This window comes from Neomonachus schauinslandi, chromosome 12 (genome assembly GCF_002201575.2).
Source record: "Neomonachus schauinslandi chromosome 12, ASM220157v2, whole genome shotgun sequence".
Classification (NCBI taxonomy): domain Eukaryota; kingdom Metazoa; phylum Chordata; class Mammalia; order Carnivora; family Phocidae; genus Neomonachus; species Neomonachus schauinslandi.
Genome location: NC_058414.1, coordinates 22517261 through 22533840, shown reverse-complemented (window position 1 = coordinate 22533840; position 16580 = coordinate 22517261). Strand labels below are relative to the sequence as shown.

General features: G+C 37.4%; 1 protein-coding gene and 1 non-coding gene across 2 annotated transcripts in view; one reads left to right on the top strand and one right to left on the bottom strand.

The window, feature by feature from the left end:
* MAGI2 (membrane associated guanylate kinase, WW and PDZ domain containing 2) overlaps positions 1 to 16580 on the top strand; it is a 1351041-nt gene that overhangs the window by 636768 nt on the left and 697693 nt on the right. The gene's annotated exons all lie outside the window — the stretch shown is intronic.
* Positions 12275 to 12458, bottom strand: LOC123326452. Its single transcript, XR_006541109.1, has one exon. It is a non-coding gene; the product is annotated as a U2 spliceosomal RNA (small nuclear RNA).

Genomic DNA, 16580 nt, shown 5'->3' with positions numbered 1-16580 from the left:
GCTCCTCCCTCTCCCACTCCCCCTGCTTGTGTTCCCTCTCTCGCTGTGTCTCTCTGTCAAATAAGTAATAAAAATAAAATCTTTTAAAAAATATATAATGAAACTAACATAGACAGGAAGAGATATCATCAATTAAATGGACAACTTGTTCTTATTACTGCTCTTCTGATTGATTATGATTAACCACCAATTCTGAGCCTTGATTCATTAACTCTTACCTGTTCAGGACTTAGGAACAGAGCACTGAATGAGGCACAATGTCACAAATCCTCTAGAAAGAAAGTTTCTTTATGTCAAGATCAGCTGTATTTTAATTCACAGGAGACCCACACCTTGACTCCTGTGATGTGTGGGGAATATGTCATATAGATTTTAAGCAACTGTGGTGCAGAGTAGGAAGAGTGGAGAACTGGTAACAGAAGGTGGCTTGCCTCATCCGGAAGGGCCAGAGAGTTAGCCCTCTCCACTCTCCTTTGATCACTGGATCTTTTCGCTAGTATTATGGGGAATGCATAGTCTTCGCAATCAAACAGGTGGTGGCTCAACTCTGAACTCCAGCACTCAGCAGCGGTGTGAATTTTGGAGTGGTTCCTTACTCTACTTGAGCCTCATTTTACAGATAAGTAAATGACAAACTAATAGGGGGTTGTGCAGCCTACATGAGAAGAAAAGAGCATAATGTTAACACTCTGGAGTTAGAGGGTCTGGGTTTTAATCTTGGCTCAACTGCTTACAAGTTAGTTGACTCTGTGCCTTTGTTTCCTCCTGGGTAAAATGTGGACAATATAAGTATCTTGCTCCTGAGTTGTGATGATGATTAAATATATCAATGTATGTTAGGTACCAGCGTGGTCCTGGTACACGGTAAGGTATATTAGCTCTAATTATCTATATGAAAAGTGCCTGGGAAGATACTTAACACATTGTAAGTTTGAAATAAAGGGAAGCTACTATTATTATGGTTGTTTTTACTATTAGTTCCTATCCAGAAGGACTATGCCTGTGACACTAAATTGTTTTAAAGTTCTAAAACCAGCACACGCCTAAGTTTTAAGATACAGGGAATAAAGAGTGCTCTCTCTTTGCAGAATGTATACTAATACAAAAAAAAAAACTTAAAATAAGAAATTTTAAGGATGCCTGTGTGGCTCAGTCAGTTGGGCGTCTGCCTTTATCTGGGGTCATGATCACAGGGTCCTAGGTTGGAGTCCTGCATTGGGCTCCCTGCTCAGCGGGGAGACTGCTTCTCCCTCTGCCTACCACTCCCCCAGCTTGTGCTCTCTCTCTCTCTGACAAATGGGTAAATAAAATCTTTTTAAAAAATGAAATTTTGGGGCGCCTGGGTGGCTCAGTCGTTAAGCGTCTGCCTTCGGCTCAGGTCATGATCCCGGGGTCCTGGGATCGAGCCCCGCATTGGGCTCCCTGCTCGGGGGGAAGCCTGCTTCTTCTTCTCCCACTCCCCCTGCCTGTGTTCCCTCTCTCGCTGTGTCTCTCTCTGTCAAATAAATAAATAAAATCTTTAAAAAAAAATGAAATTTTATCCATTAACACAAATTCATGATGGAAAAAAATTCCCTTGACTTCGTAGAATTAGACTCATGCAAAATTCCTAGCAGCATTGTTTCATACAAATCACAATGAACAGAAATACCAAATTAATGGGAACCCTCTCTACAACAGGTTGGGCCAGTAGGGAATGAAGAAACTGATGCTATGTTTTAATATTTAAATATCTGAACTCATATTCCGTAAGATGAATAAGCCAGATTAATAAGAGAATTTGCAAATGACACTAAATATGAGATTCCTAACAAATGCCAATAAAAGCAGAAATTAGCCTGTGAGGTAAGAATTAAAAAAGGAGATAAGACAATAAAATTCATATGGGATTTAAAATAAAGATATAAAGCAAGGATCTGAATGCTGTTCAAATAAGGGAAAATTTGGTAGTGACTAACAATATTCTCTTTTTTAAAAATTGGCAGGGGGCACCTGGGTGGCTCAGTCAGTTGAGCATCCAACTCTTGATTTCAGCTCACGTCATGATCTCAGGGTTGTGAGATTGAGTCCCGTGTTGGGCTCTGTGCTGCCTGCGCTGGGTATGGAGCCTGCTTGGGATTCTTTCTCTCTCCCTCTCCTTCTGCCCGTCCCTGCTTCCTCCACCCCATGTGCACTCTCTCTCTCTGTCCCCACTCCTCCCAAAAAAAAATTGGCATGGGAGAAAATTTGGTTCATTTGTCAATAAATTCCATAACAGAATATCAGTAGGTTTTATGACCGGTTGAAAACACATCTCAATTGCTTCTTCCTTGTCATGTTAAAATACATAAAATTATGGGCGCCTGGGTGGCTCAGTCGGTTAAGCGACTGCCTTCGGCTCAGGTCATGATCCTGGAGTCCCGGGATCGAGTCCCATATCGGGCTCCTTGCTCAGCAGGGAGTCTGCTTCTCCCTCTGACCCTCCCCCCTCTCATGTGCTCTCTCTCTCTCATTCTCTCTCTCAAATAAATATTTTTAAAAAAAAATACATAAAATTATGATGACTGAAAAGGAAAAAAGTAACATTAAACTCTGTCATTTCTTCCTTCCTTTATGTAAAATGAAACACTTTTGTAATATTACCGGTTAAAAATGACGGTTTCTTTAAATTAGCATAAAAATAAACATGTGCGGTAGTTGCCCCTTACCCACAGTTTCACTTTCAGGGGTCTCGATCACAGTCAACCGCGATCCGGAAGCCAATGAGCCTCCTTCTGATGAATCATCAGGTCAGTGGTAGCCTAATGCTACATCACAGTGCCTGTGACATTCCCCTCACTTGATCTCAACACGTAGGCATTTTATCATCTCACGTCATCATAAGACTAAGGGTGAGTACCGGACAATAAGGTATTTTGAGAGAAACCAAATTCACATAACTTTTATTACAGTAGATTTTGTAATTGTTCTATTTCAGCATTAGTTATTGTTGTTACTCTCTTACTGTGCTTAATTCATAAATTAGACTTTATCATAGGTATGATTGTATAGGAAAAAAATGCAGTCTATAAGGGTTCAGCACTATCTGCAGTTACTCTTGGAATGTCTTGCCCGCGTATTAGGGGACGACTGTACACAAAGTAAACAGGTAAGAAAGATTGTGGAGTCAAAGAGGGAGGTATGGGCTTCAGAGTTTGAGACATTTCAGATAGAAGGAAAAAAAGGCAATTAAATGGAGGGAAATTACTTCCCAGAAATGGTTCTTTGGAATGGAATTGTTCAGTGTGGAGATAAATGAGAAGACCGACTTCCTTCCCACTGTCTTGTAGAAGCCGATGAGTTTTTTGAAAGCTAAAGTCAAATTGTTTATCTATGCTTAAGAAGTCTTTTGGTGCATAGCCGTGCCTGTACGCATTGTCAGAAAATAGTTATTCATTTGTTTGTTTGTTCAGCACACACGTATGTATTGGTGCTTACTATGTGACAGGTATTGTGTTAGGATTTAGAGACACAAAGATAAATAATACACAGACCTGTCTTCAAGTAAGTTACTGTCTAGGAGGAGAGATAGACACATAAAAATAAACAAAGAATGATAGCTATTAACTGAAGTAGTAGAAGTGCAAAATGTTCTGCAGGTACAGAAGACAGAATAATTAACCCTTTCTGGAAGTGTCAGGCAAGACATCAAAAGGAGGTGACATTTGCCCTGAGTCTTGAAGAATGAGAAAAGTCCTTTTTCAGAGGCTCTGAATTTATATTTCAGAATTCATCATACCATTAACCAAACCATTTAGCATTTGTATAGTTCTTTACAGATTACAGAGTACCTTCAGATGCTTTCTCACATACAAAGTACATTTTTTTTTTTAGATTTTATTTATTTGAGAGAGAGACAGAGATAGCAACAGAGATAGTGAGAGAGAGCATGAGCGGGGAGGGGAGGGGGAAGCCCCACCTGATGTGGGGCTCAATCCCAGGACCCCAGGATCATGACCCAAGCCGAAGGTAGACGCTTAACCGATGAGCCACCCAGGCGCCCCCACAAAGTACATTTTTAAAAAATAGCCATACCCCTTTTCTGCCTGTCATTTGTAGCCTATCAGTTGTAGCTTTCCTCATAGATACTAGACCTATCTTAGACCTCTCTTTACAGCGTTCTAGTAAAGAGGATGTTCTAGTTACTATTAGTCCATAACAAATCATTCTCAAACATACTGATTTAAAATAGCAATAATCATTTCAATGATTTCTGTGGGTCGGGACTTGGGAAGGGTTTGGCTGGGCAGTTCAGACTTGGGGTGGCTCATGCAGTTGCAGCCACATGGTTCCTGGAGCTAGAATAGCAGGTGGCTGGAACAGCTAGGGTCCGGTTGGTCATCTCTCTGTCTGCATGGAGTCTCAGAGTTTTCCATACGGATTCATAGCTTGGCAGCCTCAGGACACTGAGGCTACTTACATGCCCACAAGGTGGAAGTTGAATGGCTTTTTCTGACCTTACCTTGTAAGTCATACTGCATCACTTGAGCCACAATCTATTGGTTACAAACAAGTTACAAATGTAAAGAGAAGGGAACTAGATTTACCCTCCTGATGGATGGACACAAGATTTTAGAAGAACATCTGATATAGGAGGTATAGTTGTGGCCATCTTAGAAAAATAGTCTTGGGCGCCTGGGTGGCTCAGTTGGTTGAGCGACTGCCTTCGGCTCAGGTCATGATCCTGGAGTCCCTGGATCGAGTCCCGCATCAGGCTCCCTGCTCAGCGGGAAGCCTGCTTCTCCCTCTGACCCTCCCCCCTCTCATGTGCTCTCTCTCTCTCTCATTCTCTCTGTCTCAAATAAATAAATAAAATCTTAAAAAAAAAAAAAAGAAAAATAGTCTTTAACTACATCTCCATTTAAGCTTTGAGTAAATTCTTCTTCTTTAAAAGAGTTGGTATGGACTCTTTCAGAAAATTAGCCAGGCCAAAGGGAAATTACTGAATTTCACCCAATGTTTATTAAATTGATTTTTAAAATTTCAATACTTGACACTTTCTAATGAAACTAAGATCAAAACATGATAGGACAGATAAGAGGGATTTAATTTGGCAATGAGGAAGGATTTTCTGACAAAGCAGGCCATTGAACCTTGGCAAAGGTTACCACAGAAAACGGAACAATCAATTTGCTTGAAGGTTTTAAAAATCAACGGTGGAGGAGTTCTGCGAGTCTTGCCTGTGTCGGTGTGGTCCCAGCTGGAGGAGAGAGATGGATTGGGTAACCTTTTTAGACCCCTTTCAGTGACATATTCCTCCCTATTCACTGACAAATAAGGCATAGAGAGATTGTCTGGGTAACCTTGAGAAGGTCTTGGAAACCTTACTCATCTGTTTTAACCTTTGGTCAAGGAAAGGGCTTATTTTATTTTATCTGCTTATTAATCATTCATTTGTTCATTTATTTTGTGTACCTGGCTCTTAAAAAGCAATTTCTTACATGTCTTTTCTCATCAATGCAGCTAGCACACTTTTTTTTCCAGGTCTTAATTACTATTTTTTGATCAATAATTAGAAAGCGATGTTTTGTGATAAGGTAAAATTTGAGGTCCCTTGCTTGGCCCGATTGGCAAGATAAATAACAGATTATAGGTAATATTTTTATGTGTATGTGTCTTGGTGTCAATATGTGTATCTCACATAGAGAGCTTACATGGTGGTGTCAAGTAGTTTGATTTATCTGCATTATCTGATTAAATTCTAAACAAGTCTCGTGTACAATTAGTATCCCCTCCTCAGTTAGAGATAATGAAAATGAGGTACACAGAGGTTAGGTAACTTTTCTGAGGCCAAGAAGCAAAGCTAAGATTTGAGCCCAGTTCTGCTAACGCTGGAGCCTTACTAACTATACCATATTATTGAATGGAGATGAAATGAATACTCTCTGCTTTTCTAAATTTAGACTGTGTTTACAAATAATACCACAGTCTGCAATTTTTAAATCAGAATCCCTCAATGTGATGAAATTATAGGGCATGTTCCTTAAGCTGGCCTGCAATATGATCTGGCCCCTGATTTTTTTTTAACTTATTTTTTCTTATTTTTCCAAAGAAGGCCTCTGCTCTAGCCAAAACTGGCAATTCCCATGCCTATGTGAAAACTGTTTCTTTTATCTGAAATTGTCACCCCAACTTCTGTCACCCCACTTCATCCACACTATTTCAATCTATTCAAAATCTGCTTCTTCCACAAGCCTGCCAGATCACCCACCAAGCAGAGATTTCACCTGAATTCCTGTAACCCTTACTTTCACTCTGAGTTGTGAAAAATTTGTCAATTACTATTTATATGCATAGAGTCCCCCTCAATCAAGTAATACATTCCTGATGGAAATGAGCACATTCCGGGATGCCTGGGTGGCTTAGGCGGTTAAGTGTCTGCCTTCAGCTCAGGTCATGATCCCGGGGTCCTGGGATCAAGCCCCACGTCGGGCTCCCTGCTCAGTGGGGAGCCTGCTTCTCCCTCTGCCTCTACCTGCTGCTCCCCTGCTTGTGCTCTCTCTCTGACAAATAACTAAGAAATCTTTGGGATAAAAAAAAAAAAAAGGAAATGAGCACATTCCTTGCTTTGTTCTATCTTCAAACCCTGGCTCAGTATGCCACAAATCGTTATTTTTCAATGTTAGTTAAGTACCCCAACTTCCTGTTAACTGGTATGAACATCATTGCTTTAATTTCTGTTTCCAAAACGTGTACTCAAGAACAATATTTATTTTCCTCAGGTTTCAAATATTTTGATAATTATGGTATAGGTAAAAAACAACAACAAAAACTTTTGGAAGTTCTTCCTCTGCTTGCTTTCACTGTATCTCTTCTTCAGTGTACTTTTTAATAATTTTAAGAAGCTTATTTTTTCAGATAAAGAACATAATTATTTTTTTTCAAGCAATTGAGCAAAAAAGTCTAATCTGATTTACTTAATTGATAGGTGCCACAGATGCCAAATTTCTGAGCAGAATTCCTTAGAAGGCAGCTAATTTTGCTTTTGTCTAGGGCCACAGAGTGTAGACCTAAAACTGGTCAGTCATCTCACACGCATGTTCTCTTACTTACATGAGACAATCAGGTAAAGGTCTATACTGATTTTATAAGTATCTGCCATTTTTGTATATGAGGAAAGATAATACTATAATTAAAGATTTTGAATGTTAGCCCTAGAATTCAAAAAGTTCTTCAGAATATATATACCTTCCCTGTTACTATTTAGAAAATAAAATTAAAATATCCATTTACTAATATCCTGCTTTATTCTAAAACAAATTTTAAGAATTTGTTAAGACATCAAAATATATATCATGACAAGATAACATAAATCATAATTAAATGGTAAAGATGAAGGGTGAGGTAATAAAATATATCCCAGAATAAAGACAGTCATCAAGATAGATATTATATGTTGTTATATACTCCTAAAACATATAACAAGAGTGGGCTGCAAATTTGACCCCAATTACCAACATGAAAAGGGAAGCCTGTTCAAGTTTATGGTTACTTTTACTGGTTTGTAGGGCCTGGTAAATAAAGCAGTTCCTGAGGTGTGCGCCCACTTCCAGCACTAAGAAATTGCTTTCATGGGTCTTCCGAAAGAGAACGCTCGTTAAGCCCTAGGAGTGATTCTTAGTTAATAATTAGAAACCAACACAAGCTGCTTTACACTAGAAAGCTCTGAAGACTACAGTTCCTATTTTGTAGGATTAGATTTCGTGATTTTGCTCTTTGCGCGTACTATGCCTGTGTCTTCCGCAGACGCAGTTCGTGACCCCTTTGTCTGATTTCACAGCTCTAGCCTTCCCTCTGCGTCCAAAAATGGTTCTCATTTCAGTGGCCACACTGCATTCATTCTATCACCACATAACACAGAATTCTACCATTGCTTTTACTGTAGCATTTAAAACATTCCTCAGTTTGCCCCTCTCTGTTCCATGCTCCTGGCTATCTGCCCACAATCCCAACCACCAGGCATCCCTATGTTTAAGTTCAGTGTTTTTCAGCCTGTAGAGAGGGCTCTACTTTCTGTTATAGTGATTATTATTCCATATATGATTTTATTGGGAACAGAAGCATTCACTTGCCTTGTGAAAAATTAATACTTGAAATTAATCAATGCTCTCTGAGGTCCCTTGGAGGTATAGACATTGATTAATTAGGTCAGCTAGCCTGAATATCTCTTTTCATACGTAGTCCAAATTTGTTTTTTATTTCCTGGTTTTCTACATGTGTGCTATCTCAATTTCTTCATGTTTTACTCTAGAAGCAGTCCAATGTACATGTAGTAGATTTTTTAATGAGTTATTTATTTTTCTTTCCTTTTGTATTTTTATATGGTTCCTCATTTCTTATTTATTCACTTTGGCTTCTCCTTTCTTCTTGTGTTTGTTTGTTTTTGGTTTTGTTTTTTTCCCAAAGAAGTATGTGATCTTTTATCTGAGGGCCACTAATATCTAAGCCATGTGAAACATTCTTCAATAACACATTTTGCTCATCCATTTTATCCTCCATATTTAAATTACTGGTCAAATAGATATTAAAGTTTTATTACATATTCTGATGAAGTCAAAGACAGCTTTCTACTTGAAACATCCTTTTTCCATCATGAACATCTTTTTTAGGTTTCACTGGGTATGAAGCTTAAGCATTTTTTTAAAAAAATTATCAGATTATCCCTAATCATACCAATATCATGAAATTCACTCTTTGAAATTTGATATTAGCCTGCAGTTTTATTGAGATAGAAAGATCAATGACTTGTTAGCAAACTAAGCAGACAGATAGTCTTGATAATGGGAAAATGGACATACTATAATGTGACTTAACAAGTCAGCTGTTTTTACCTAAAAGATAAATTACCCTAATTAAAAGTATGTCTAGGGAATTAAGGCTATCTACATATGTCTTACCATGGTGGAAGGGGGTTCTTATCAAATAGTAGAAAAACAAATTTTAAGGATATGACAATTCTTAATTTAATTGAACAAATTCTTAAAAGCATGATTTGCTTTTGCTCCAATACTACATTCTCAGTCTTTTGAAAAAATTTGCACTGCCCTGGGTAGCACATTGCAAGTAAATAGGGGAAATTGCTTCATGTCTCTATGACTCAAATAATAGTAATAAATGCCGTTTTAAATTATTTTAAATATGAGTCACACATATATTATATGGTTTATAAAACTCTGAAATGTATTTAAAATAACATTAGGTCATTATGGTGCCAAAATTTTTACTTGTAGTATGTTTAAAGAATCATGCCATTGGTTTTGGTTTTTGTTTTTTGTTTTTTTTTGAAATGTCAAGCTCTATAGTGTATCTATAATGAAATGCATTGCAGTCAATTGGGAAAAGCATGGGCTTTTGGTCAGAATAAGCCAGACTTTAATACCTTTTCCATTACCCCTAAGATAGCAGTTCTCACTTGCATTGGTCCCAGGACCCATCTACACTATTAAAAATTATTGAGGATCCCAAAGAGCTTTTTAAAATGTGAATTATATCTATCAGTACTTACTATATTTTAAATTAGAATTGAATTATTTTAGAAATATTTATTAATTCATTAAAATAACAGTAACAACCCCATTACTTTTTAACATAAATATTTTTGATAAAAAATAACCATGTTTTCCAAAATAAAAATAGTATGAAGAAGATGTTGTTTTACATTTTTGCAAATCTCTTTAATATCTGGCTTAACATAAGACAGGTAGATTCTCATATCTGTTTCTACATTCAATCTTATTTGATACAGTATTTTTGTTGAAGTATATAAAGAAAATCTGTCCTGACACAGATATGTAGTTGGAGAAGGAAGGAGTATTTTAATACCTTTTAGATAATCGTGAATATTCTTCTATGATGCTACCACAAAACTTGTTAAGCAGTAGTTTCTTAAAATTTAGTTGCAGTGCAGAATTGGAAACCATGTTAATGAACTTTTTATACTTAGTTGAAATAATTTCATTGGTATGATTCATACTTTGAGTATCTTATGCACGCATGACTTTGTAATATCCTGCATTGCTCATCGTTTCACTGAATAATGCAGACTTTTCAAATGTCGACAATTTTCATTATAAAAGTTCCTTTATTAAATTCACCACCAATCTCACCCGAAAAGATTTTATGTATTGGGAAGCCATCAAACTGACCTTGGTTGATAGAAGTCTCTCAAAATTCTAATTTTAGCTCAAAAGCTCACATTTTACCATTGGCAAAAATCATCGTCAGTTGTTGTTGTTTTGAAGTGACAGGCTTACTTTGTTGATGTTCAAGAAAATGTCTGCCAAATATCCAAGTCTGACTCACATAGTTTATCTGTCAGTCAGTCTTTCAAGTAAAAATAGCATTCCATAAAACGAAGGGGGGGCTAGTTCTGCTTGTGACCCAAACAGATGCACAGGTGCCTTTCTTTTTTTTCCTTTCTTTTTTATTTGAGAGAGAGAGAGTGAGAGAGAGAGAGCGCAAGAGGGGGTAGGGTTAGAGGGAAAAGCAGACTCCCCGCCGAGCAGGGAGCCCCATGCGGGACTCGATCCCGGGACTCCGGGATCATGACCTGAGCCGAAGGCAGTCGCTTAACCAACTGAGCCACCCAGGTGCCCCACAGATGCCTTTCTTCGAGACGACCATAATACTTTGACATGAGATGGAAGGGAGTGAGCCCTATGCATTTCCTATTTTGTCACATAGAACATTTAAAAAGTTGTGTCCTCGAGAATTGTGATTTCATAAAATTTCTACTGTTTAGTCAAGGACATTCTTAGACGATAGCTTTTTTTTTTTCTCCCAAGTCTGTGGTGGTGAAGAATATACACTATCAATAGAGTTTGGTGCCCCTGCCTTGATTTGTGATAAGGTAGCAGCACTTCCACCCACAACTGCGTTTGTAACAGAATGCAAATCTCAATGCAGAGAGAAAGGAAAATAATGTATTAGTACCCTTTTATGAAAATGATTTTGGGGCGCCTGGGTGGCTCAGTTGGTTAAGCGACTGCCTTCAGCTCAGGTCATGATCCTGGAGTCCCTGGATCGAGTCCCGCATCGGCTCCCTGCTCAGGAGGGGGTCTGCTTCTCCCTCTGACCCTCCCCCCTCTCATGTGCTCTCTCTTTCAAATAAATAAATTAATTAATTAAAAAAAAAAGAAGAAGAAAGAAAATGATTTTGACCTCACAGGTCCCCTTAAAGGTTCTTAGGGACCATGCATTGAGAACTGTTAAACCAGGGTTTATAATGTCTCTGAAGGAATTTCTTCAGTAATAAAAAAAGGAGGTAATAATGCATGCACTGCAGATTGTTTCGACATTTAAAACTGGTATGTGAGGTTCTCAAAAATGTTTATTTCTATACCCTCACTTCCCAAATATTAATCTTTGTTCAGGTACAGCCTCTCTAAAGTAATGTTGGTTATTCTTACTTTTGGAATAAATATCTAACCTATTGAAAAATACATCTCCAAGTTTCTTTTACATATATATATATATATACTTAGATGCTCATTGGAAAACTCATTTGTGTATTTTCTTATTTTCAAAGAATTCCTGGGAGTGTATTTAGAGTATCAATTTAACTCTATATGTGATTCTTTTTAGGTATTGGTACATTTGATATTTCTTAGCTATATAGGATGATATATATGATATATATGATATATATAACATATATGAGATATATATGATATATATGATATCATATATATATAACCATATCTCTTTGTACTGACTCATGAGTTTGTATCTAATGTTTCATATATCTATTTCTCATATGAAATCATGAGTATTTGATTCCAATTTTTTTTTTTTAATCTTTGTGGTACCTGGGTGGCTCAGTAAGTAAAGCGTCTGACTTGGGCTCAGGTCATGATCTCAGGGTCCTGGGATCGAACACTGCATTGGGCTCGGTGCTCAGCAGGGAGTCTGCTTCTCCCTCTGCCTCTGCCCCTGCCCCTGCCCTTGCTTGTACTAGTGCATGCTCTCTCTCTCTCTCAAGTAAATAAATAAAATCTTTAAAAAAATAAATAAAATAAAAATAAATTTAAAAAATAAGAATCTCTGTTGTACAGAGTACATAATAAACATTGTTATATTTAGAAAGAACCGATCTTCTCTCTGCTACCTCACATACATTTGGTCTACTTTCCCCTACAGTTCGTTGGCTGCATAAACTAGAAACATAAAATTTCCAATATTAAGTTAAGTGAAATGGTGTTTTTAAAAAGGCTACTTCTCTTACTCATTTCAGATAATTAAATTTAAAATTTAAAAAGAAATCAGAACTCATTTAAATATATCTGAATTTACTTAGAAGTTCACCCAACACAGAAAGGAAATCATTCGTAACCACATGTTTTTAAAAAATTTGTTCTATGACAGTGTGAATCATCCAAAATCGTAGTCCTCTGTGTTGGATAATTCTGCACTTGATCTTAGCCAAAAGGCCGAGAAGCGATGTGTTGGATAATTCTGAAAAGCATTATATATAAGATAGAACTAAGAAAATCAATGCATTCTAATAAGTTGCATAATGATTAGATAGTTTTTTAAAAGTGTATCAAGAAAAGTATTGCATGGAATATTTGAAAAAGACAATTTGGACCAACACAGCAAAAAATAGGCAGGTTATTTAGAGCTTGTTGAATGTTTTGCATAAAGAAATTAAAATTGAAATTATAGTGTATTTTATTTCTCCCATATCATGGTTCAGTTAGTTGTTGCCATTGTTGTTTCCTTGAAAGGGGCATAAAACTTCAGGGGAGCTCTACAGCCACTCACTTTTATTAAAGTCCTTCATCAAGGTTGCTCACAGGGGATGCCATCAAATAATGTAGTGGCTTGCCTTTCTCAAACAAAGGTAAAACAAAGAAATAATACGTTTTTTTGATATACATTATAATGTGATTTTTCTAGTGCATTTAAAATATCAGTTATAAAAATCATAACTGGGTAATTTGCACACAGATCAAAGGATAAGAATTTCTTAGCTAATCGTTTGAAATAGACAGTGGAAGTTTGAGACTTTTCATGGGTTATAAATCTGTAGAGCTTTTATAAACAGCCTTTTCATTTAAAAAAAATTTTAAAGATTTTATTTATTTGACAGAGAGAGAGAGACAGCGAGAGAGGGGACACAAGCGGGGGGAGTGGGAGAGGGAGAAGCAGGCTCTCCGCCGAGCAGGACCCCGATGCGGGGCTCAATCCCAGGACCCTGGAATCATGACCTGAGCCGAAGGCAGACGCTTAATGACTGAGCCACCCAGGTGCCCCTAAAGAGCCTTTTTAAAAAAAATTGTCACCTACTTATGCAGATAAGGAAACTAGACAAAGAGAGGTTCTGTATCAGTTAGATTTGCTGCATAATAATCACAAAACTTCAGTGGCATATGACAAAGAATATTTTTTTTCACACATCTGCACGCCAGGCTTGGTTCAGTGGTTTTGTTGCTATCTGCTGGGGTCACTCATATACCTGCTGGTTGATCATGGGCTCTGTTCTAGATTAGGCTTGGTTGGCATGCGTTAGTTGAGACAGCTCTGTCCTACATGTTTCTCATCTTTTCTCTTGGGACCAACAGTCTAATCAGCGTATGCCTTCTCGTAGCAGCGGCAAAATTACAAGGAAAACAGAAACACACAAGGCCCTTTGATACCAGGTTTTTAACTGTCACACCGTCACTTCTGAGTCATTCTGTTGGCCAAAGCAAGTTGCATAGGATGGTCAAATGGACTTCACCCTTAAAGGAAGAACTCAAAATTCTCTTTACAAAGGGAATGAATACAGAGAGGATAAATAATTAGGGCCATAAACGCAGTTAATACACCACATCGTTTTGCATTGGTTCCTACAAATCACGACTAGCTGAGGTAAGTAAGGAACTCGGGCTTCTCAAGCAACTGCTTTCTTCATGGTTCCTTAGGTTTTGATGCTCCCTTCTAACTGGGTCCGTTCAGAGGCTTTTCTGGTGCTGTTTGAATGTCCGCATTTACATTTTACTTTCTACCTATTGGGAAAACAGAGTCCAATGACGGTACCAACTTCCATGTATTTCCCGCAGCTGCTGTGATCCTAGGCTGCTGTATTTGATGCTGTATTGAGAGAATTAGAGAAAAAAACATAGTTTGTCAAACACACTTTGTCATCTTTATCGTATTGCTTCTGATTACTCTGCCTGAATTCTCATTCATAAGCAAGAGATGGTATCATCTATTGTTGTTCTTAGATGATATGAGGAAAATAGGCCTGATGCATTTATGGTGTTATGCTTACAATTTATTGTGCATTTTACATTTACTGAGACAGTATATGAATTTTTTTTTTAAGATTTTATTTATTTATTGGACAGAGAGAGACAGTGAGAGAGGGAATACAAGCAGGGGGAGTGGGAGGGGGAGAAGCAGGCTTCCTGATGAGCGGGAAGCCCGATGTGGGGCTCGATCCCAGGACCCTGAGATCATGACCTGAGCCGAAGGCAGACGCTTAACGACTGAGCCACCCAGGTGTCCCAACAGTATATGAATTTAGAAAAGAAATAGCATTGTTCTTTGCTACTTTATTGTTTTTTAGTCGATTACCATTTTAGGGTACAGGCCTGCTACATTTGGAACCTTGAATTAAATAAAAATAGGTCATTTAAATATGTTTAAAAATACGTCTTTTCTTTATGTTTGAAAGGTGTTTAAATCTATACCTGCACTTCAGTAGAATGAAGAGACAAATTTTCTTATATTAGGAGTAAGAAATTGGTCTTATAGTTACATATACTCAGAGTCTGCTGCTAAAAGCCTAAGTAATCATTGTCTTAATGGTGGTTTGACATTATAATATAATGTAAATAAAGATTTTGTCCTCCAATCTCCCAACAATAAGGATTTCACAACATTATTTGGGCAAAATCTTTACTATAATGCAAACATTGTAGGTATTATATTCTAATGCTACTTCTGTTTTTCCTTGAAAAAAAAGATTGATTTCACTGAATTTGTTTCACCAGAAAGTAACATGGAGCTCAGAAAGACAAATGATTTTACTAGAATTTTGTTACTGTATTTCCACTCTTAATATGTGTTTAAAAGGTTCAAGTAAAGCAATCGCGGCTCTGTGCATATGTGTGCACTGTTGCGAATATTTTCAAGAACATGTCTGTTATTCACATCAACTAGACAACTACACTGCCCCAAAGAGGTTTCCCTCTCCTTCCCTGCTTCCCACAAAGGAGTGGGATACTGAGAAGTCATTTTGTTAGTACAGTGGAGTACTGCTCCCCTCTTATCTATTCTCACGTATTTTGTGGTTATTGTTGTCAGAGCTCTTGTGTTCATTGTGGATGAGAATAGTTCCGCTTGTGTTATTTAATTCACCAAAGTTACTGAAGATTTTGATACACAGATTACTGGGTTTCCTCATTAACCTCGTATACACTCTGTACCTCTTTCTCCATCCCATTCCATTCCTTTTTTTCCCAGAATTCATTAAAAACAAAAACAACAGAAAACAATTTTAATCGCATTATGCCGTCTCCTTGCAGAGCCCTTTTAGGCTAATCCTCCCTCCCCACCCAGTTACCTTCAGAGATAAAGTCCACTAGAATGACACAGCCCCACATCTACTTTGCAAATCTCATCCCATGTCAGTCCCTAACAAAAATACCTGTGCTCTAACAGTCTAATTTGTAGCAGTCTGATTTGTAAATTCTTTATAAAACATGTTATTACTTATTACCTAAGAAAAAATGTAGGAAGAATATAGAAAAATGAGAAATCCAGAAGTAATAAATATCACCTGTAATTCTAACCTCAACTGTAACCACCATTAACAAGCTGGAGTATCTCTTTTGTCATATTCTTATTCCTTTCTTTTTTCAGTGTATTTTTCCCAAAGTTGTTATAAAAAATTTCAAACATCTTGAAAAGTTTCAAGAATTTTACAGTGGATGTCTGTACCCCTAGTATCTACCATTGCTTCACTATCTTTGCTTTATCACACATCTAAAACCCATCACTCCTATATACACCCCATCAATTAATCTTATTTTTTATGTATTTCAAAGTAAATTGTAGACATTAGTACACATAATTGTGGAGCGAGTATGGATTAGTTAGACATTTTAGGTGAGATGAGGAAACTCTGATCAGAGAATGGACACATCTATCTGACATTGTAGGCTTTCCTAAATAGTACTAATGTTCCCATAAATACACTTAAGGTGTCAGACTACATGTCCTAGTTTTTAGTTTAGAAATCAGTCCCTGTAGGACATATCCGGGGCATATGGACATATCACAGTTTTCAAAAGTTAGGTGATGGAATGTAGCCCATTGTCCCTGAGCCAGGCTAAATCCTAGAGAAATAAACAGAAGAGGTCTCTTTTCCCATTGACCTACCTACCTTTAAGGGGTGACAACATAAATGGCAAAAAGAATAAGGTGATTTGAGATGCTCTTCTTACCAATATAAAAACAGAACATTTTCAGGATTTTTCCCTCCTTCCCTTCCTCCCTCCCTCCCTGTGTTTCTTTTTTTCTTTTACTTTTCTTTCTTTCTTTCTTTCTTTCTTTCTTTCTTTCTTTCTTTCTTT